The sequence below is a fragment of the Melospiza georgiana genome, chromosome 1, assembly GCF_028018845.1.
Source record: "Melospiza georgiana isolate bMelGeo1 chromosome 1, bMelGeo1.pri, whole genome shotgun sequence".
Classification (NCBI taxonomy): Eukaryota; Metazoa; Chordata; class Aves; order Passeriformes; family Passerellidae; genus Melospiza; species Melospiza georgiana.
In genome coordinates, this window is record NC_080430.1 from 13533422 (window position 1) to 13556100 (window position 22679).

Below are 22679 nucleotides of genomic sequence, written 5' to 3' on the forward strand. Positions count from 1 at the left end.
CATACTTATATGCAATTTAGGCCCCTAGCTGCAGTGAGCTATCTGGTTTTATGGGGTCTGTCCAGATAGTCTGGATTCTTTGGTCTGAATCTGCAAAATTTTTTCCCATGCTCAACTTTCTTACTGTGTGTGGTCCCACAGAAATCAATACAACTTCTCACAGTAGTTAAACTAAAGATGAGTGTGATTTTTTGAGTGTATCTCATGGCCTGAGACTGCATATTCCCATGGAAAAGCAAGTGTTATCTAGGGAGAGGGAAGGTTCTCTCTGAATTACCTTAAACACTTATTATTCTGTGTAAAAAATGCAGATAAAATTATAGTGTCACATTTTCCAGCTGAAACTGTCTGGAGGCTTCCTTATATGAAGCCAAGAATCATAAGTCAAAAACTTAGAATAGTCAATGAGTGTTTCAAATTATTCCCTTATTTTCTCAAGTTGCTTGGGCAAGGATATTTTACATGGCTCCTAATTTATTATCTTTCATAATAAGGAATGTTTTGCAGGAATATAACATGATGGAATATTGCTGAGCATATTATTAAATATAATCATCAAGATTGTATGGTCATGTCTATCTTTCTCCAAGATATTTGGGTAACTGGCAGTTTCATTCTTCATAGATTTCAAACTCTATTTATATTGTTAAAAGAGCTTAACAAAATGGGTGCTCTGGTAGGTTACCACTGCTTTTCCTTACTGGAGGGCAAGTGCTGAGTCAGAGGGACCATGCAGAAATTCCAGTGGTCCAGGTCATTATATTAATCCCAAATGAGACTAAAAGTCCACATTTGAAAGAATTATTAGTATCAAGAATACTATTCCTTTTTTTTTAGTGTTTGGATTTTACATAGCACCAATTTAAAACAGTCATTCTTTTTAATTTACCATTGGGGGGTAAAAAAATCACACAGAATCACATAAAGTCAAGTTTAATATGAAGCAAGGACTGATCCCAAACCTTGCATTATGCAGAGGAAAATTGTGTAGTCAAATAACAGCTGCCAGCTGTGATTTGGAGCCAGAACAACAGCTTTTCTCAGCAGTGTGCTGGGAGACATCTCCAGTGTGTGGGATGGTTTGCAGTGCTCAAGGGGAACGGGCTGTGTCACTTCTGTGAGGAGCAGAGCAAACTGAGGGAAGGCAGAAGCAGAAAGATGGGGACAAAAATAAGTACCTGTGCCCTGACTTGCCTCAGTGGAATACAGAGAATGTCAATCATCTGCATTGCAGCCATTTTTAGGATTTTTGCCTTCCTCCCACTGCCAGGCTGGAGCAGCAGCTTATGCAAGTGTGTCTCAGGCCTGAAAAGAGAGAGGAGTAAGAGCAGGGGCAGCCACACAGGCCAGGCACTAACAAAAGTGCTTCCAAAAGTCCCCATGAAATATTATCTCTCCCAGGCAGCTGCTCAATACCTCATGATGTGTTAGGCACTGCCTTCCTGGCAGCACATTCACCCCAGCTCGCTGCTCTTTATTAGATTGTAAATTCAAAAGCATTGCTCCCATTGCTCCACAGACAGCTTCCCTCTCCAGGGACCCAGAGCTGCTCTCACAGCCCTCAGATACCCCAGCACCATCCAGGGCATCATTCATCTCAATAGATTAAGCACTCAAGTGCCTAGGAATGCACTCTGATCCACATGCAAGTAAAACAAAGCTTTTTTTATGCACATGTATGTGCCAAAAAAAGAGTAGGTCACTTCTGCAGATGGCAAAGTTAAATTAGTTAAATTTGTCACCATTTTGGTTGCAAATTTCTTTTGTCTGCCTGTGTTGAAATCTTCTTTTTGGTGACATTGTGTCTTTCAGGGAAAGCCAAATGGAAAAAAAAGAAATAGATGCTGGATGTTCCTGCTCAGTGAGAGCAAGTCCCTTGTACCACCACTGCCCCAGCCTGACTGTAAACTGGCACACAAACACAAAACATGCTGAAGAGCGCCAGCCCTGCAGGATTCAAGAGGCATCAACAGTTGTTAATCTGCTGAGGTTTTAATAAAAGAATGAAAAAGAAACAAATCTTCTGTGTGAGCAAGATGAATATACAAATAAGTTCCATGAGGAATAATTCAAAAGAAGTTTGGGATAATTTACTGCTGTTTGGATTAGTAAGCATAAATAAAAATATATTTATTCACAGTCTTAAATCCAGGCTAGGACTAAGGACCTGTTCCACAAGGCTCAATCTGCCATATAACTGAAGTTTAGAGTAAGTCTTCAACAAATCTCAGAGAATATTTTATTGCTCACCCCTTTGTACTGCAAACCCTCCTGTAAGTAGCCTCTTCTGTTACTGACATACAGATTGTTTTCCCTCAGAGAACTGAAAATGGAAGGCAATAATTCCTTGGTGAGTCAAGCTGAAACTTTCTGAATTACTAAACAGTCATTTAGCCAAGATCCAAGACCACCTATGAGTGTAGCAGAAGCTCACAGGTAACATGGACGAAGGGTGCAGCACTGAAGATCTCTGACCTCCAATTTTTATCTGTATGGTGTTACAACTACTGGCAATGGGAAAAATGGGTGTGCTGGAAAACATGGACAGCAACAGCTCCTCTCATCTGAGCTGCATCTGTTCAGCACCTTGGGGGGCCAGAGGAGTCCTGATTTCTGCCAGAGCCACGAAGAGCACCAGGAGACACAAACCAGTCTCACCACACAGGCCAAAGCATTCACCAAAAGTTGACCACAATGAATGTCAGGAAGATCAAATTAGGGTCAAGACAACTTGGTGTCCTGCTGCTTGCTGCTTACTCAGAAATAATTTCCTCTTTATGTGAGTTGTTTGCTCAAATGAGGTTTGTAAGAGCCCTCATCTGGCTCAGCCTCTGGGCAGCAATGTTTGCCTCGCTGGGTGAAATCATGCAGGCACCGAAAGGAGTGGGAACATTCCTTGGGATTTCAAATGGGGGCAAAGCCTGAGGTAACACACACTATGGTGCATATTTCCTTCAACCTCCACAAATTAAAAAACCTGCCCATTAACAAAAATTAAAATCAACTTAAAATTATAACAATTGCAACATCTATTTTCTTCATGAAATTCTTTTTTTGTCCTGAAGAGAAGTCTACCCATACAGCTAACTTTATCCATTATTTTATGCTAAAAGTCGATGTATTCCCCCACTAAGGTTGAGGACAAATATTGCATTACCTCCTAAGAAAAGTATGTCAAGAACTTGATCATTTCATATATTAAGCAGATTGATTCAGGTTTCCAAAGATTTTCTGCTTAGTTTTCAAGCCACTTTAGGCTTGCACTCACCTACCAGTCCACCCTTTTCCTCACTGAATTTTGAGCCACTTGCAGAAAGACGGAAAGAATTCTGTATTTGCCATGATACATGAGATATAAATATAATTTCATTTGTAAATTAATCTCATGTTGTCTGACTTTTCCATTGTCCTCAAAGTTTCTTAGAATAATTTGTTTATAAATCTCTTTCCCTTTTTTGCCTTTCTTTCTCCATTTAATTGCTTCTTGGGTTGTCCATTAGCCTTCAGATAGTGTTTTATCTAATTTTGTGAGATTATGGAATAAGCATCATATGAGCTTTTGATTTCACAGTTCTCCTCCTCCATCTTTGCAATTCATATTTTCCTATTTCATGTTTTAAAAGTGCCTTGGTTTTAAAGTAGTCATGAAAGATGGAATCCTTCCCTGTGAGAGATTGTAAATGCTGGACTGCTGGCAGCACAGAACAGAAGGGAAATGTACCAAGTGTAACCGGAATAAGAATTCTCCTTTTCTGGCAGCGTTTTCCACTTCTGCCAATGCAAAGGCAGCAAGCCCAGTTCACCTGGTCCAACCCACCTGCTGTGCCTGGTTTGGTGCAGTCCAATGCATATCTAAACTTGTCTATAGATTTCGCTCCTTATTATCTGTTTCTTTACCCAGATATATAAATAGTGACCACCTGTTAGGACCAAAGTCCCTAAAGTATTCCTATAGAACAGATACCACAGAAATCTGCCTTTATGTTTGGGTTTCTTTGGAATTTTTTCACTCAATGATTAGTCATCACTCCAGGAAACCACCAATTTTTTTAGCATCAGAATTTAATTCTTTATTCACTCTGTGCTCCTCAATAAACATGTTCATCTGGAGAGATAGTTTTATCCAGCTAATACCCAACTGCTGCTGAGTTAATCAAACAGAAGCAGCAAGGAGGCAAAACCAGAGAACAGACCTGCCACTTACAGACTTTGCAGCCAGGGATGGGCAGGCACCCAACCTTGCTGGAGATAAACAGCTCAAAAAATGTTCTTATCCAGATTGTTTCTGTCCCTCTGCCTGTTAAAAAAAAAAAAAAAAATTTAGAAGGACTGAAACAACTTCAGAAATGAGGCTTTAAAGCAGCATTGTTCAAATCTATGAAAAATAAAAGAAAAGAAAGCAAAGAGAAAATAAGTCTGTCCAGCCTCATCCAGGGAAGCAGAGATGCAAGGGACACTGACACATTTTCAGCCTGTGCTCTGCCTCTGCCCACCTTCCAGTCATTTCTAGCCAACTCCCATGTGATTTTGATCGAGGTAAAGCAAGGGAAAATGAATTTTCCATAGAAATGGAATTCCTTAGGGAAGTGATTACTCACTGACCCAAAGCACATCAGAGAAGGACCTTTCTGTCCTTGACATTCAGTTTGACCAAGAGAACACTTCTGTAAGACTTGAGACTTCCTGAAGCTCTGCTGAGACTGGCAGGACACAGTGTTCAAGCAGCCCTATTCAAACTCAAGACAGAGCTTTGGCCATCTTATTGTTCATTTTCCTCCATTTACAGCACTTTTTAGAGGAGAAATTAAAAGGGCAACATTTCATTCAACAATTGCTACAATCAAGTGCAGCTTAAAGAGTTAACTTCAAATGATGTTATTGTCATGATGCTGTTCAAAGTGCCTTCTTCACAAGAATCCTATTTGTAACTGTCTTCCAAATACAAATACACCTGGAATAAGATTTCCAAACACTGAGGTTTCCCTGAAGCACTGACCAACTTTCAGTCATCTCTAGATGAAGCTAATTCACAGTCTAGTGCAAAATCCATCTGGTCTAATTACGTGACAGAGTTTGACTCTCCCTGTTTCTCACCCTTTTCTATTCAGTCCTGTGCAAGATGGAATAAAAAACTTAATTCTAAATGTTGGAGACCAGCAAACTGAAGAGCTGTTAAAGAAATCAAGTAGGCCTCTTAAAGAAAGTGATTTTCCTTCCGTCAGACAAAATGCTGTGCAATGGAGACCCATTAAGTGAATGCATGAGGAAGCTGGTCTGTAGTGCATCCAGCACAATGGCTGAAAGAACACTGTTAAATTTATCTATCCAACCCAAAATATATTTCACATAATGTGACAGACTGCTCAAACAAGTATTCTCACTCAAGGGAACTGCTAAAGTATTTGGGTGCAATGTGGATGCATATTTAACAGATTTATACTTCAGATGGAGTAACCCTTTGCAGGTTTACCATGCTTATGGCTTCAAAATCAGGATGTGAGTCGACTGACTGCTAATAGGGACTTTATTGATGCCTTTTCCAGTGCAGAAGGAAAACTCTGTAGTACACTGGTATTGACTTTCACAGCTCTTGACTATTCTTTGTACGTGTTTCTTGCTGTTTTGAGGGGACTTCTGACTTCATTTCATTCCATATGCAAAGCCAGTAAAGCTGTCACCAAAGGGATTTTGGAAAAGTTTATTTGAAAAAGAAAGAAAAAAAAAAAAAAGTTTATTTGAAAGAAAAAGAAAGTTTATTTGAAAAAGAAAGTAAAGTTCTATTTTAAAAAATTAATTTTTCCTCTTCTTGCTTTCTGAATAAAAATGTTTAGGGTAAAAACATATTTCTAATGTCTATGGGACCTCTGGAGCATTATTGATTTGAATGAATTTTATAAACTGTTTAAATTACAAATTTCCTAAGCATCAGTCAGTAATCAAAAGCTTTGTTAATATTCCATCCTCTGCAAATTATGTGTATGCCTTTTCTGAAGAAAATTCTTGGAAATAGAGGTTCCCTATTGAACAGGAGCTATCTCAGACTTTCAGGAGGACAAAATTCAGATCCTTTCCTGGAAACCCCGCACTGCAGTCATTCATAGAGCAGACTATTCAAATAATATAATGTCAAGTCAGCTGACCTCTACTGTCAAACAGGAATGAAAAAGAAAAGCAGCATCTTAATTAGGAAGGCTCCAAATCATATATAAATTCATAAATCAATGGCAATCACTCGGAAGCTGGTAGGGAACCAGACACTTAATCAGTGAATTAAAGTAACGTGCTTCATTCAGCTGCCACTCTTAAACAATTTCTGTCACGTATTTTGCCACAACGTTCAGGTATGAAGCATATTTCATTATATAGTTTGGAAATCCCAGGGGTGTGGATAACTGCAGCATCCTTAGAAATTCCAACTGCCTTTAGTACTCACATTAATCATTCTTTCTCCTAACCTTAGCACAATGAAAAGATTCAGCAGTCTTCAAAATGTCCATCTCTCCCACAAAAATCTTCATATTCTGAAAAATTACAAACCTGGTTTAGAATTGAATTCAAATTTTTTCATGAAGGAATTTCCTGGAAAAAAGAAATAAGGAATTAATGTCTTTATGTTTCCTGGTTGATTAAAGTTTTCCACAGCAAATGAAAATGGCAAAATCTGTTCATATGGGAAGTCAGTGAATTTTGGCCTTTTTTTCCTGTGCAAAAGTATTGATTTTGAAAATAGCAGACTTCTCTTTCAGACAGTCACTTCCACAAAAAAATCTCTGCTCTGCCCATTAAGCACAAGAAGTTGTCCAGATTCTCCAAAAAGTTGACATATATCACACGCAAAGGCGCCATGAAGTATTTTGTCTATAACATTATAACAAAAAATGTGTTACTATCTTTTTGCAGTGTCTAGCAGTACCTCCTTGTCTTAGAGTGGAAATGCAATGGAAAAGAGAATTCCCAGTAAAACAACTTCAGGAACTACTGATACCATGAGGCAATGTTTCCTAGATGTACTGACATAAAACATAGCAGAAGGGTGAAACTTTGTTGTGTTGTGTTGTTTGATTCCCCCAGTTATTTTCCTATTTTATGTATTCTCCCCCCAGTTTCTGTGGAATGGTTCCTCCCTCCCCTGGTTTTCCCGCCAGTGCCTTTCCGATTGGTTAGTTTCCATGGTTAACCCCTCCCCCCTCCGCTGTCAATCCTTTGTGTTATGTAATTCCCCCTCCCAGATTTTACCTTATAACTAAGTTTTCTCTCCTCCCTGGGCCTAGTCAATCACCCCCCACTCCTCCCAAGCTTCGAGAAACTTCTTCTCTCTGGGGGCCGTGGTTGGCTGGTGTCCCGGGGCCCCTCCTCTGTTTTACGTTTATTGGTTTTATCCTTATGTCAGTTATGCTATGTACCTCCCTACCCATTCGGGGATTGGTCTGCCGGGTCTCCCTCCCTTCTCCACCCCCTCCCTTTATAACCCTGTTACTCCCCCTGTTCTGGGCCATTTGCCCGGGGTTCTACCATCAGTTGGTTGCCCCCTGCAGTGGGATTCCTCAATAAACCGACGTGTTTCCCGAGCAAGTGGTCGCCTCCTTATTCGTCCACTAAAGCGCAGGCAGTCCGACTCCGAGATCCAGCCCAGCCCGAGGCCAGGACGCCGAGGGGGGTTGGCCTCAGATGCGTAGGGGCGTCGGCCTTTCTCACCCCTTCAGCTAGCCGGACATAGGGCCGTGCACGCCCTAGCGCAGCGTGGCGCCCAACGTGGGGCCTGGAAGTGGACAGCTGGACAGTTGACCGCGGACCGGACCCCTCGGAGTTGGAATTATAGTTTTCCTTTGGACGCTACGCTACCTCGGGTAGTAGCAGACCCCGTTCTAGGGGTAGCGCTCCCCGGGGATTGGAGTCCCAGCCCTCAGCACCACAAGAGGAGGACTCCAGGGACGGAGACCACCGCCAAGTTTTGTTTCTCGTCTCCACCGGTTTGGTAAGTCCGGGCCCTGCCTTGGGGACTCTCCGGGCTTCCCCCCCTGCCTTTTTATCTTTCCCTAGGAGTACATGCCCTGCCTTGGGGACCTACTCCCTGCCCTCTTTCCCTGAGGTATTTCCTCATCCCCGAGCCTTTCTTGTTTTCTTTTCCCTGCGGCTGCCGGCTTCCCCAGACTTGGGGCCCGGACCCATCCCCCAATCCCTTTCTTTTCCCTTCGGCTGGCCCAGACTTTGGGGCGGTGGGGGGGAGCAGGGGCGGTGGTTGGCGAATTGTTGTTTTAGTTCGTGTTATACGTTTGGCGGGTGGTTGAGCCATCAGAGGATTTCCCCCCTTTCTAGCAGCAGTATTTCCTGTGCTAGAAAGGTGCCATGGGTGCAGGCTTGGGGAAATCCCAAAAGGAGGTTTATTATGTTATTAAAGGTTTGTTGCTTGGGAATGGGCAGAAGCCCCCCAAGCCAGCGTTGAATTGTTTGGTTAAATGGATCTTTTCTAAGTTCCCCGAAACCTCTCCGGAACTTGTAAAACAGCCACGATATTGGGCAGCTGTTATAGCCAAATTAGACGAGGCCATAAATTCCGGGGAGGCAAAGTTGGCCACCGTGGCTTATTGGGCGCGCAGAGTGCATGCAGCACTCCGCGCGTTTGGGGAACTTAAGAAAGGTCCTGCCAGTTCTAGTTTATCCCCTCGTTCTCCTCGTTCTGTTGCCCTTGCCCCTCAAACCTCACCCACATCCCGTAGGCAGGAGCCCTCGAGGGGGATTTTAAGGGCCGACCAGAGGCAGGGGGTCCATCCTGCCCCTGCTCCCCCTCGACCTGCTCGGCCTCCCCCTTCGAGGAGCCCTGGCCAGGCTCCTTTTCTCTCCTCTTCCTCAGCCCTTGTTCCCAAGTCCCCAGTTCTTAATCCCAAAGTTGTTCGGTTTGCTGAAGAATCCCAAAATGGCTCCCTCGGTGCCCAAGATGGCGGTGGCCATGTGGCCGTTCCTGCCGGGGCTCCTTCTTCTCCTCCTAACCCCTTCCTCCATAATGCAAACCCTTTCCTTTCCCTTGACCCCACCCATTTCTCGGTTGTCCCCCCTTCATACCCGCCTTCAGTCCCACCCATTTCTCCGCCCTCTGCTCCTCCTCCGGCTCCACCCCAGGTTCCTCCCCCGGTTCCGCCCTCTGTTCCTCCTTCGGCTCCTCCCCAGGTTCCTCCCCCAGTTCCGCCCCTCATTGACTCCTCCCCCGCTCCGCCTCTGTACTCTGCTCCGCCTCCGAACTCCATCAAGGAGGCGGAGAAAGTGGGTGTGCCGTGCCCACTCCCTCGCTCCGCCTCTTTGCCAGACCCCGCCTCAACCTCCTCCAGTTCCGGTTCCCACGCTCCCCCTTCCGGTTCCCACGCTTTGTGTTCCGGGGGGGGGGGGGTGGGAGACCGGAAGCCGGAGCAGGCGCCTTCATTGGAAGCCGCTCCGGTCACCTACCACCTCAGCGGGGAGGGGACCTCTCAGGCCCACTGGGTGCCACTTGCACAGGCCCAGATCAAGGAACTGTGCAAGGCGCAGAAGGACTACTCCCGGGAGTCCGAGTACTTCCGGGGGATGCTCCGCAATGCCCTTGCGCGGGGAGATCTGGTGCCCGCGGACCTGAGGGCCCTCTTTACCAGCCTTACTAGACCCATGGAGTTCCGGGTCTGGGTGGCGGAATGGAGGAGGGAGATCTTGGAGGCTCTCCCAAGTCTTTGGGGGAGTCCTTCAACATCTCATGATGCGGATGGGCTGGTAATTTCCCAGGAACATCTGCTGGGCGAGGGACAATGGGCAGAGGGGGCAGTTCAAGCTAAGGCTCTGTTTCCGTCGCAGCTGGTGGAGACCGCAAAAGCAGCCGAGCGGGCTTTCTACAAGCTGCATGCGGTAACCTCCCAGTGGGAGGATGATGAGGTTCGGCAAGGGGCACAAGAGCCTTACATGGCCTTTATCGAGCGCCTCTACCGATACGTGGAGGCGCAGGCGACCGGGGACGAAGACAGGGAAAAGATGCTTCGGAGAATGGCCTTCAGCAATGCCAATCCGGAGTGTCGAAGGGCCATCAAGGCCCTCCCTCGAAGTCCCCGGCCCACGGTAGAGGCCATGATAGAGGCCGTGGTTGGCCAGGTCGTTTTAACATCACGACCAAAAAGGTCATCAGTGGCCTTTGCGGAATGCCCCGAGCCGGACTTCTCAGAGCTGGAAGCTGCCCCCGTGGCTGGACCCCCGACACCTGGGTCCGGCAGGAGATCAGCGGCCACCCACCCCTGTCATCTCTGCGGAAAAATCGGGCACTGGATGCCTCAGTGCCCGATGCGTCTGGATTATCTGGAGTACCGCAGGAAGCGGGAAAGGGAGGAGAACAAACTTCAAAAAAACTAGACCAGGAGCGCAGCCCCTCCCTGCGCTATGATAAAAGTGTGGCGGGACGAGTGTCATCTAGCGGGGAGGAGGGAGATACAGGAGAGCCGCCATACTCCATGCCGGACTTGTCTTACTTAGTACCTGATGTGACCTACACTTGTGGTATTCAGCCCACACCTGCGCTTAACACCTTGTCCTCTGCTTCTCCTTACAGGCTGCAGCTCACTAGGGACGTACACCTCCCTAATAGTGATTTAAAGCTGGTGTCTGTCGACCTCCAACATCCGGGTCACTGGAGGAAATTAGGACGTTGCAGGTGGACCGTCGTCGGAGATACAAAGCACACGCCGCGAGACATTTACATCGTCCCGGGTTTGGTAACTACCGACCGGGACCGTTTCGCGGTAGGGTTGTACTGTGTCCGACCCCCTCTCTTCCTCCCCAAAGGACAGGTTATCGCCCAGGCCATTCCGGTTCCAGGAAGGGACCATTGGAAGAAGACTCAGGAGCAAACATCGCCTCCGACAGTGGCCTGGGCGCAGGTAGTGGGGAGGGAGAAGCCCCGCCTAACTTGTCAGCTTTCGTTGGGCGGGGATCGGAAGATCGTGAGGGGTCTATTGGACACAGGGGCAGATGTGACGGTCATTCCCTCTCGGGAGTGGCCGTCTCATTGGGACTTGCAAAACGCTGCCGACACGATTCGGGGTGTTGGAGGGCTTCAATTGGCTAAACGATCAAGGGGCGTTGTCCAAATTACGGGGCCAGACGGGCAATTGGCTACTGTACGCCCGTTCGTATTAGACTATACAGAGCCTCTCTGGGGGAGAGACCTACTTGCCCAATGGGGAGCCAGAATTGACCTTCCGAAGGCTCCTCAGGTTTTTCGGGCAGTGGCCACTGAGGAGCGCCGGACCTGGAAGCTGGATTGGCTGACTGATGTACCAGTACAGGTCTTACAGTGGCCACTTAATAAACAAAAATTGAAGGCGCTCAACGAGCTCGTTCAGGAGCAGCTACTGAAGGGCAACATTGTGGAGACAATGTCTCCCTGGAATTCTCCAGTTTTCGTCATCAAAAAGCCCAATAAGGATAAGTGGCGGCTCCTGACCGACCTTCGCCAAATTAATGATAAAATTGTAGATATGGGGTCTCTCCAACCAGGGATGCCCTCCCCAGCAATGCTCCCCCAAAATTGGGAATTGGCGGTAATAGATATAAAGGATTGCTTTTTCCAAATTCCCCTTCACCCTGACGATGCCCCGCGTTTTGCATTCACGGTTCCATCCATCAACCGTGAGTCCCCAGCCAAGCGCTATCATTGGCGGGTATTACCACAGGGCATGAAGAACAGCCCTGTGATCTGTCAATGGTACGTCGCTTCGCTGCTGTCTCCAATACGTACAACCCTCGGGGATGTTGTCATTATTCATCATTACATGGACGACATCCTCGTGTGTGCGCCCGACCACAGTCTGCTTGCCCATGCGCTTGACCTGACAACCAATGCGTTGGTTGCTGCAGGGTTCGAGCTCCAGCAGGATAAGATTCAGCGGATGCCACCTTGGAAATACCTGGGCCTTGAAATTACTAAGCGGACCATTGTTCCGCAAAAATTGGCTATCAGGACAAAAGTCCAGACCCTAGCGGATGTTCACCAACTGTGTGGGTCCTTAAATTGGGTGAGACCCTGGCTGGGCATCTCGACCGAAGACCTAGCCCCCCTTTTCAATTTGTTGAAAGGGGGAGAGGGGCTTAGTTCCCCTAGGGTTCTCACCTCAGAGGCACGGGTAGCCTTGGAGAAAATCCAAAAGGCCATTTCGGCCAGGCAGGCCCACCGATACCACCCGGGCTTGCCCTTTAAGTTCATAATTCTGGGAAAGTTGCCACACCTCCATGGCATTATCCATCAATGGGACGTTGAGAAAAGGGACCAAGGGCTGGGGGACCCCCTCTTGATAATAGAGTGGGTGTTCCTCAGTCACCATCGGTCCAAAAGAATGACAAGGCCACAAGAGTTGGTAGCCGAACTGATCCTTAAGGCAAGATCAAGGATCAGGGAGTTGGCAGGGTGCGACTTTTCATGCATACACATCCCAATTAAATTGGATTCGGGCCAACTTAAATTGAGGACCTTTGAAGAGCTGCTGCAAACGAATGAATATCTACAGTTTGCACTGGATAGCTACACCGGGCGCATCGCAGTAGATCGGCCGGCCCACAAATTGTTTAATTCGGAATTTAAATTATCCTTAAAAAGGGTTCAAAGTCGGGAACCTTTAGATGCCCTGACAGTTTTCACGGACGCGTCTGGAGCATCCCACAAGTCAGTTATGACTTGGAAGGATCCTCAGACTCAGCAGTGGGAGGCTGATGTTGCTATTGTGGAGGGTTCTCCACAGATTGCAGAGTTGGACGCAGTCGTCAGGGCATTTCAGAGATTCCCTGAACCTTTCAATCTGGTCACAGATTCTGCGTATGTCGCGGGTGTAGTGTCTCGGGCTGAACAAGCAGTCCTTCAAGAAGTGTCCAACAAGAGATTGTTTGAATTGCTTAATAGGCTCGTGGAACTAGTCTCCCACCGCGAGCATCCCTTCTATGTTATGCATGTTAGGTCGCATACGGATTTGCCTGGGTTCATAGCGGAGGGCAACCGCCGAGCCGATTCTTTGGCCGCGGCTGCCGTGACGCTGGGCCCTCTCCCAGACGTGTTCGGTCAGGCTAAGATCAGCCACCAACTGTTCCATCAGAATGCGCCTGGCCTGGTTCGGCAATTCAATCTTACGCAGGACCAGGCTAAGGCGATAGTGGCCACATGTCCCCAGTGCCAGAAAGATCAGATGCCCACTGTGACCTCGGGGGTTAACCCCCGAGGTTTGGCAAGCTGCGAGGTGTGGCAGATGGACGTAACACATGTCCCGTCTTTTGGTCGACTGTGTTACGTCCATGTCTCAGTGGACACTTTCTCCGGGGCTATCTATGCCTCCGCCCACACAGGAGAGAAGGCAGCGGATGTCCAGAAGCACCTGCTTCAGGCATTCGCTGTCTTGGGCATCCCTAGGGCCCTAAAAACAGACAATGGCCCTGCGTATACTTCCAAGGAGCTGCGGAGCTTCCTGCAGCAATGGGGAATAGTGCATAAGACCGGCATCCCCTATTCCCCGACAGGCCAAGCCATGGTGGAAAGGGCCCACCAGAGCCTTAAGAAGATCTTATCTCGACAACAATCGGCGATGAAGGTGGAAACCCCCCACGTCCGACTGGCAAGAGCTTTATACACGCTTAATTTCTTGAACTGCTCTTTTGACAGCCAGAATCCTCCGGTGGTCCGGCACTTCGGCAGTCACCAGCAGCTGCAGCCGAAAGCCAGGCCCCCGGTTCTTGTAAAAGATCCGGAGACCTGGCGGACGGAGGGCCCTTTTGACCTGGTGACCTGGGGGAGGGGATATGCTTGCGTGTCCACTCCCTCAGGCCCCAAGTGGATACCATCTAAATGGGTCAGGCCTTTCGTCCCGAAGCAGAGGACAAAGCAGGAGGCGATACCACAGGTCCGGCAAGCTTGTTGGCGACGGCGAAGGAAGGCACACAACAATCCTTTGTCTTTCTCTCCTGATCTCCTCCCAGTAACTGAGGAGCCCTCCCCTCCTTCTTCACCTCCACCCCTGGATTTCTTGTGTTATGTTGCATCCCAATCTCCCCCGGCTCCTGAAAGCACCCCCCGCACATTTTATTTAAATTGGCTGTTTGGTGAGGAACCATTCCTGTGATTTCGTGATACTTTTCCTTGTTTCTTTCGTTTTAGTTGCAACTCTCCAATGGCCCTGGTATCAACATCGCTGGCTCCCAACCCTGGTCCACTGATGATGTTTATGTTGACCTGCGGACTCCTGCTGTCACCTTCGGAGCCGTGGGTCATCCCCCAGCCAAAGGTCAACGTCTGGCGTGCCTTGGCACAATCGTTAGGACAGGACAGTATATGCCTAGACACCGGCGCAGCAGAGGACCCGATGTCGTCTTGCCTTGTGGGGATCCCTTCCTCTCCAGGCGAGTTCCCTGTTACGTTCCGACATACCTTTTCCCCAATCCTATCCCAGAGTCTTACCATTCTCCCCAATTTTGACTCGTCCAAGGCCTGGAGAGACGGAGTGGTCAGGCTGGATCCTGCACCCTCCGAGCCCACTGAGTTACATCTCCTCGGGTCAGCCAACGCCTCCGTTTGTTTTCAGTTTGATTATGGCATTACCCCCATAGAGAAGGGTAGTGAGGTGGTCCGCCAGTCCAAAAAGGAGTACCAAGCTAAACAGTGGTGCCGGGCCGTTCTCAAGATCCTTGGCCCCACCACTACTGGACGGACCCCTTACTCCCTTCCAAGAGGCGTGTTCTTAATTTGTGGTGACCGAGCGTGGGCAGGCATCCCCTCTGGCCTGGTCGGAGGGCCGTGCACCTTTGGCCGGCTGACGCTGTTTACTCCCAACATTACCCAAATTATTAATTGGAAAAGAACGAACATCACAGCTGAATTGGACAGAGCCAAAAGAGACCTGAAGGGCCTCACCGAAGACTGTGATGATGAGATTACGCATTGGTCTCACTCAAAATCCGTTGCCTTTACCATTCTATTGCCTTGGGTATCGGTAGCGAAGGCTCTAGGTGAATTGGGCCGCCTAGAGTGTTGGGTAGCTAAACAAGCAAATCTTACATCAGCTGCGCTTTACGACCTCCTCACAGACGAGGAAATAACAAGGAAGGCGACGCTCCAAAATAGGGCAGCGATAGATTTTCTATTGCTGCTCCATCACCATCGTTGTGAGGAGTTTGAGGGCCTCTGCTGTCTGAACCTGTCCTCTCGAGCTGAGGACGCCAGACACTCCATCAGAAAACTTCAAGACCTTGTACATCAAGTTAAACAAGAGACATCTGATTGGCTGGGGGACCTCTTCAAGGGTTGGGGCCTGAGCGGGTGGGCCACGTCCATTATCGAAAGTATTATTAAAGTCGTTTTGAGTTTGATTGTCCTTTCAGTTTTCGTTATGGTGATCCGCGGCCTGGTTCAAAGACTGGTATCAAAAGCCACCTCGCCGAACGTCAGTCACGCCACCGTGCCCGTCGAGGAGCACGTCGAGCTGGGGGACCTCTCCTCGGAGACCGGAGAAGCTGTAGAAGAGGAGGGGTCAACCGTGTCGCCCGTTTGCCATCCCTGGGCGGACGAGCCCCAGCTCGAAGAAGGCGAGGATTGGCCGGACCAGCCGCGGGTCCCCGAAGTTTGAGTTTATATGGACTTTTATGTTCCTTTATTTTATTTGTTAAGAAACGGGGAGATGTTGTGTTGTGTTGTTTGATTCCCCCAGTTATTTTCCTATTTTATGTATTCTCCCCCCAGTTTCTGTGGAATGGTTCCTCCCTCCCCTGGTTTTCCCGCCAGTGCCTTTCCGATTGGTTAGTTTCCATGGTTAACCCCTCCCCCCTCCGCTGTCAATCCTTTGTGTTATGTAATTCCCCCTCCCAGATTTTACCTTATAAGTAAGTTTTCTCTCCTCCCTGGGCCTAGTCAATCACCCCCCACTCCTCCCAAGCTTCGAGAAACTTCTTCTCTCTGGGGGCCGTGGTTGGCTGGTGTCCCGGGGCCCCTCCTCTGTTTTACGTTTATTGGTTTTATCCTTATGTCAGTTATGCTATGTACCTCCCTACCCATTCGGGGATTGGTCTGCCGGGTCTCCCTCCCTTCTCCACCCCCTCCCTTTATAACCCTGTTACTCCCCCTGTTCTGGGCCATTTGCCCGGGGTTCTACCATCAGTTGGTTGCCCCCTGCAGTGGGATTCCTCAATAAACCGACGTGTTTCCCGAGCAAGTGGTCGCCTCCTTATTCGTCCACTAAAGCGCAGGCAGTCCGACTCCGAGATCCAGCCCAGCCCGAGGCCAGGACGCCGAGGGGGGTTGGCCTCAGATGCGTAGGGGCGTCGGCCTTTCTCACCCCTTCAGCTAGCCGGACATAGGGCCGTGCACGCCCTAGCGCAAAACTTCCAATTTCAGCAAAGTCAGAACTTTTTCCCTGACAAAATGCTGACATTTCAGTGAAAATACATATGATTTTGTAGTGTGTTTGCATTTCACTTGAAAAATAAAATTTTTTTAGGGTAAGATGAGTGTTTCCAGACAAGCTCTCTTAAGGAGTGAAAATGGTTGGCAGAAGTTCAGTTCTAAGACCATTGCTCGTCGCTTTGGGACATGCATCTACCACCACAGAAGCAGACATTCTCCAGATCTGGTCTGAGAGAGCAGTAAAAGCTCATCACAGCAAAAACAATCTGACTTTGCTCCAAAAGAGACAAAACAGAGATTCACCAAGCTATATACCACCTGGAATGGCTTTGCATGTCAAACTTCAAATGTATTCTGTGAGAGAGGAGTTTATTTTCTTTTTGCTTCCAAGAAGCTCCTTATTAAAACAAATCAGTTTGTGGGATTTATGGCACCTACACCCATTGACAGAGTCTTCACAAAGCTACTTGTGTGTTGTCAGGCCATTAGATATGCTGCTGGGTGAAGGTACAAAGAAGACATCACCTGTGCAATAGATTTCTTCACCCCATGACAGCATTTCATTTTTCCCCTATCTGGAGACAGAATGAATACACCAAGGATCTTAGGAAACAACTCCATGAGATAAGATATAAGGGAGCTTTTGCCAGCTTAAGCCAATACAAGGTCCAGTGAGATTTTCAAGCTGGAATTTGCTTTTCCTGCCTCTTGCATGTGCACTCCCAGCCAACGTGTGAATTTGTCATCAGGCACTAACAAATTGCTGTTTGTTTTGCTGACTGCCCATGTCATCCCCAGCAGGAGGAGCAGAGTGCAGGGCCAGAGGTCTCACAGCTGGAGCAGCAGCCCCCATGGCAGACAGGAGCCAACTGCTGGGATCCAGTGAGTCCCTGCTCCCCACACAGACTGATTGTGACCGTGTTCACAGGGGTTTTCAGGTGAGGGAAGAGACGAGAATGTTGACTCCATGTTCAGAAGGCTTGATTTATTGTTTTATGATATACATTACATTAAAACTATATTAAAAATAATAGAAGGAAAAATTCTCCTCAGAAGGCTAGCTAAGCTAAGAATAGAATAGAAAGGAATGATAACAAAGGCAGCTGCCTTGGACTCTGTGTCCGAGTCAGCTCTGCTGTGGTTGGCCATTAATTACAAACAAGCAGATGAGTCCAGTCACAGATGGACCTGTTGCATTCCACAGCAGCAGATAACCATTGTTTACATTGTTGTTCCTGAAGCCTCTCAGCTTCTCAGGAAGAAAAAATCCCAAGAAAAGGATTTTCACAAAAAGATGTCTGCGACAGCTGATCCTGCTGCACAAACTTGCAGCCAGGTCTCTTCCCACTGTTTTGCCATGCCTGTGCTCTGTAACCCCAGCTTCACTTTTTACAGCCAAAATTGGTCAGCTCTAGCAGAGAGCAAGGCAACAGACCCAGAAGTAACCCAAGATTGCCAAAACCCTCTCAGGTAAAATCACCCTGCATGTGACAGAACTGTGTCCTGTCCTCACACACTCTTAATCAATGCCAATTACTCTTTTCTTTATAAGGCATTATTTAGAGATTCTGTTACATGTGTTGCAAGGACGTCGTCATTCTTTCAATTTCTCAGTCTACAATGGGAGTAATCTCCATAGAGCAGCAAATGATGATGGATGAGTAATTTAAACCAGGAGACTTCTATGTTGATTCAAGAATATCACTGGAAGATCTCTCTCTAGATTTCAGAGCATAGTTGTTGGGGTTTTTGTTGGGTTTTTTTTAAATACATATATATTTGCCACTTATACATTTCAAGAGCATTACCTCAAAGAGGAACCCTTTTTGCCCTCTCATATTTAACATTCATGTAGCAGTAGTCAGCAGCCCTCTCCTCTCCTCTCCTCTCCTCTCCTCTCCTCTCCTCTCCTCTCCTCTCCTCTCCTCTCCTCTCCTCTCCTCTCCTCTCCTCTCCTCTCCTCTCCTCTCCTCTCCTCTCCTCTCCTCTCCTCTCCTCTCCTCTCCTCTCCTCTCCTGCTCATTACACATATTTATCTAACAAGCCTACTAATTTTTAGCTTACGAAAGACTTTATTATGGAGGAGTGGAGCTAAAAGAACTCTTAAATAGGCTATTCCTCTCTCCTTTTCTAAACCTCTTTCCTTCTATCACTTTGGTGAGCTGTGATGATGTCCCTGACCAGTCTGTAACAGCCTGACCTCAATCCCTCATATGGTCTAAATATCACCAGATTCTATCTGACACACTAAGAATGAAGTAGATGATGCTTTACCATCTCTTTCCCCACCAGAACTGCAGACCAAGCTCTTATATGACAAGACTATATGTGGAAACACTCTAAAGGCATCCTCCTTTAAAAAAGAGAGAATATATATATATAGGGGTTTTCTGTTGCTAAGTTCACTGGAAAAAAAATTAAATTCCACTTCCGGATGCTCCCTACAAGCTGAAATTAGAGGATGAAATTAGAGGATGACCTCACAAGCACAAATATGATAAATACACCTTTACCAAATTTATCAATTAAAAAGAAGGGCAAAAAATATTTTTCTGCTGCAAAATAAAAAAAATGTCCCAAACATTGTCTGTGATGTTAACCTTTTACCAAACACAATTATGTAGCAGATTGCTGCAGTAACTGCTGTAGTGATCACAAAAGAAAAGAGCTAGGTCTGTCAAATGAAATTGAAGTCTTGCATGCACCCCTGAGAACAGCCCTCTCCCTCTCAAGGTGCCTGTCTGCCTTCCTTTCCTCAGCCCTCAGGGCAGAGAGGAAGCCTCACCTCAGGTTTGTGTTGCCAGGCAATGAAGCTGTGCTGCAGAGAGGGGAATTCTGAATCTCGGCTCTCTAACTTTCTGCAAAATGCATCTGTAGGCAATGTCAAAAATGTATTTTGAGAAAATTCTTCATGACAGTCTTTGTTCTGAAAGATTTTCAGGCAGACACAAAAAGAGGTGTAGAAATCCCACCCAAGCATCCCAAATCACATTCCAGAAAATATCAGATACCTAAGCACCCTTCTTCTGGCTGTCCTTATGCAGCTGTGACTCCCTTGAGTTGCTTCTGGAAACCTGAGCAGTAACTGGACCCAGCTGGGTAAATGCCCTCTGTAGGAGCATCAAAGGGTGGACAGAACATGATCCTGTCTGCTTCTCAGTGAACCCAGAGTGTAGTTGGCAGTTTCACTCTCTAGAGAAGATCCCACTCTAGAGGAAGGGAGAAGGAAGGCATCAGGCTGCAAGACCAATATTTAATATTTCTCTTGAAAAGAAACTAACTCCTGAAACTCAAAGAAGGTGTAACCAAGTTCTGTCACTCACCTTTAAAGTGGCTGGGTTTTTTTTCTCTTAATCTTCATGTTTTGGGTTTTTTTAATCATTGCGCACAGTCAGAATTTGTCTTGGGATATGATCAGTTCCAAATTTTGTGGGATGAGAAGGAGGAGAGAGGCAGAATTTAGGTGACTGGCTGCTGTTGGCTAAACCTTCCCACTGAAACCCAGAGGGACTTTGCCTAGACAGAGGACAGAAGGGGAGGGGGAATAAAGGCACATCTGAATCTAAACTGTGTGGGTTAACAGGTGGGATTACCCTACTAACACAGAGTAGAGAGTTTGCAAATTGACCAGCTGCCCTGGCAGCCAGCAGCACAAACCCCTTTGTATGCACAGGAGATCAGAGGGCTGCAAATTAACTTCTCTAAAGCCAGGACAGCCTTTTGCCTTGGTCAGGTGAAAGACAGCAAGGATCTGGATGCTCTTCCTCTGCCCATTTGGTTTTTTTCCATCTTGCTTTTTACAGATGCTCCAAATGAAGGAGAAAGTTTTCTGCCTTGAGGCTCCTTCCTGAGTTATACAAAATGAATCATGACTTTATGCAAGAAAAAAAGTTATCTCTTGACAGGAAAAAAGAAACAGGGAATGTCAAAGATGCAAAACAATTGCAATGTATGGACTTCATGACTCTTGACATAAAGTAAAATAAAATAAAAATCAAGACAGCAAATTGTGTCTTGGTCCATTTACAATCAGTGCCATTTTTGTTCTCATCTGTGTACTCTGCCCCGAACTCAGAGCTGTCATGGCTCTTTGTTCCCAAATCTCTGTGAAGCATTGCAAAGATGGAAGTTGTTCTACTTCCCCACCCTCAGTGCATTCAGGATTATTCTCCTTCCCCCTCTTCTACTTCTCTTTTTATTTTTTTTTTTAAATCTATTCCTCTTTGTTCTCCCCTTCAGCTGCCCACTCCTCCCCAGTCACTTCCTGCCCAGTCCCCTGGTCTCTGCTCCCCTCAGCTCTTCATATTTACATCACTTGTCTTTGCCCTTTCCTGTCTTATGCTTCATGCATCTCACCTGTGCTTTTTGGGGCCACAACAGCAGTTTTACCTACTGTAAAACTGTAGGTATTTGAGCTTCATCTAACCCTGAATTACAGTTCCCATTGAGAGCAGCACAATGTTCTATCTCACAGAAAGCTGCACCTCTGCTATACATACAGGATTGAACTGTCCACACACACTTTTCTTGTAATATAGTGTACATGGAAAATAAGCCAAAAAGGTGTAATTTTGATGTGTTCATTGAATTCAGATGTTGTGAACTCATTCATACTGGCTATTACAGGAACCAGACTGGACCCTAAGTGAAAGTACTGCTGGTTGAGTATTTTGCAGGGAAACTGCTTTTCCAAAGAATGGTTACTTATCAGAATCTTTCTGCAACAACACTGAATATTGAAAATACTGAAAAGGACTTTTGAGATGAAAAAGAGAAAAATCTTCATAGATAGTTCATTAAGACAATTGTTCTTTCACTTGCCTCATCCAGACTCAGCTCTTGTCTGACTGCTTAAAATGGGTCGTTTGCACCCTCAAACCATATCTGGATGACCTTGAACCTATTCAGACAAGATTTTAGTTGTTGGTTTGCTGTTCCTGATTGAATGCTGTGCTGGGTTTGGTTGGGCTAAAGTTAATTTCCTTCTCAGCGGCTAATATGGAGGTATGCTTAGGTGTGCTGTGGAGTTTGGAAGCTGTTTTATACAGTTTTAAGTTCAGGAAAGACAAAGACCATGTCTAGCAAATATTATCCTTTCCCATCCTCATAACAAAAATCTGCACATAACATTCTGGGCATTTGCTGGGAAAGGCTATGATCTTTTTTTTTTTTTTACTACTTACATTTGACCAATATTTTCATTTTGCCAATCCTACTTCTTATTCAGCAATAAAATACACAGAACCTTTTCATTCAGCAAGAATACATTCTGGAAAATTCTTGTGAAATTTTACAAAACAATTGTCAAAAAATGCTATATGTTCCCTATATTAAAAAAAAAAAAATCACAGGGAAATTATGTCATTTCCTTTGCCACTGCCCTTGATTCAAGCACTATGGTTCAAATTCTGCACTACTAGACATAAATGCTATCGTGCTAACTTCATTTTGTACTAGCAAAGATTTTGGCTAAATATATAAGAAATTCTTATAGTTCTGCTTAAACCTTCTTCTGCTGTTAGAGAAAAGACAGGTGCCAGACTCATTTTGGGGGTGCTCGGTGACAGAACAAGGAGCAATGTCCAAAAACTAAAATGCAAGAAGTTTCACCTCAGCATGGGCAAGCAGTTTGTTTACAATGAGGGTGGCAGAGCACTGGAACAGCTGCCCAGGGAGATCATGGAATCTGCCTCTGGAGACATCCAAAACCCTCCTGGGCACATTCCTGTGGAACCTGCTCCAGGTGACCCTGCCTTGCCAGGTGGGTTGGACTGGATGATCTCCAGGGGTCCCTTCTGACCCTATTAATTCCATGATTCTGTGAAATGTATTTTTCCAGAAAAGAGGCATGTATTATGCTATGCAAAAATAGCCTGCTTGTTATTCAGTACAAAAGGAGTTAAACCAGGACAAAAATATACTCTCTGAGCCTGAGAAGTATTTTTAGAGACACTGCTTTGGAAAGGGGAAAACCTGCTTGCTTTTTTGTTTAAACTAGAACCAGTATTGTACTGACTGGCTTAGGTTTTCAATGAATTTTCCAACCTGTTGGACACCTTCCACAAATATAAAAAGACACTACAGACATAAGTGAAGAGAAAGAGAATGTTACTTTTGTGCACAAATTCCTCCCCAGGGGTTTATAAAGAAAGTCTGTACACATTTTTGTGTAAAGATAGAGAACAAATTTACTACAACAGAAAGGAGAAGTAAAAGCAAATTTATTATCATTTTTATCATTCCTGACAATATTTCCAGCAGACAGCCCAGGTCCATGAACTGTGCCTCAGAGTTTCCA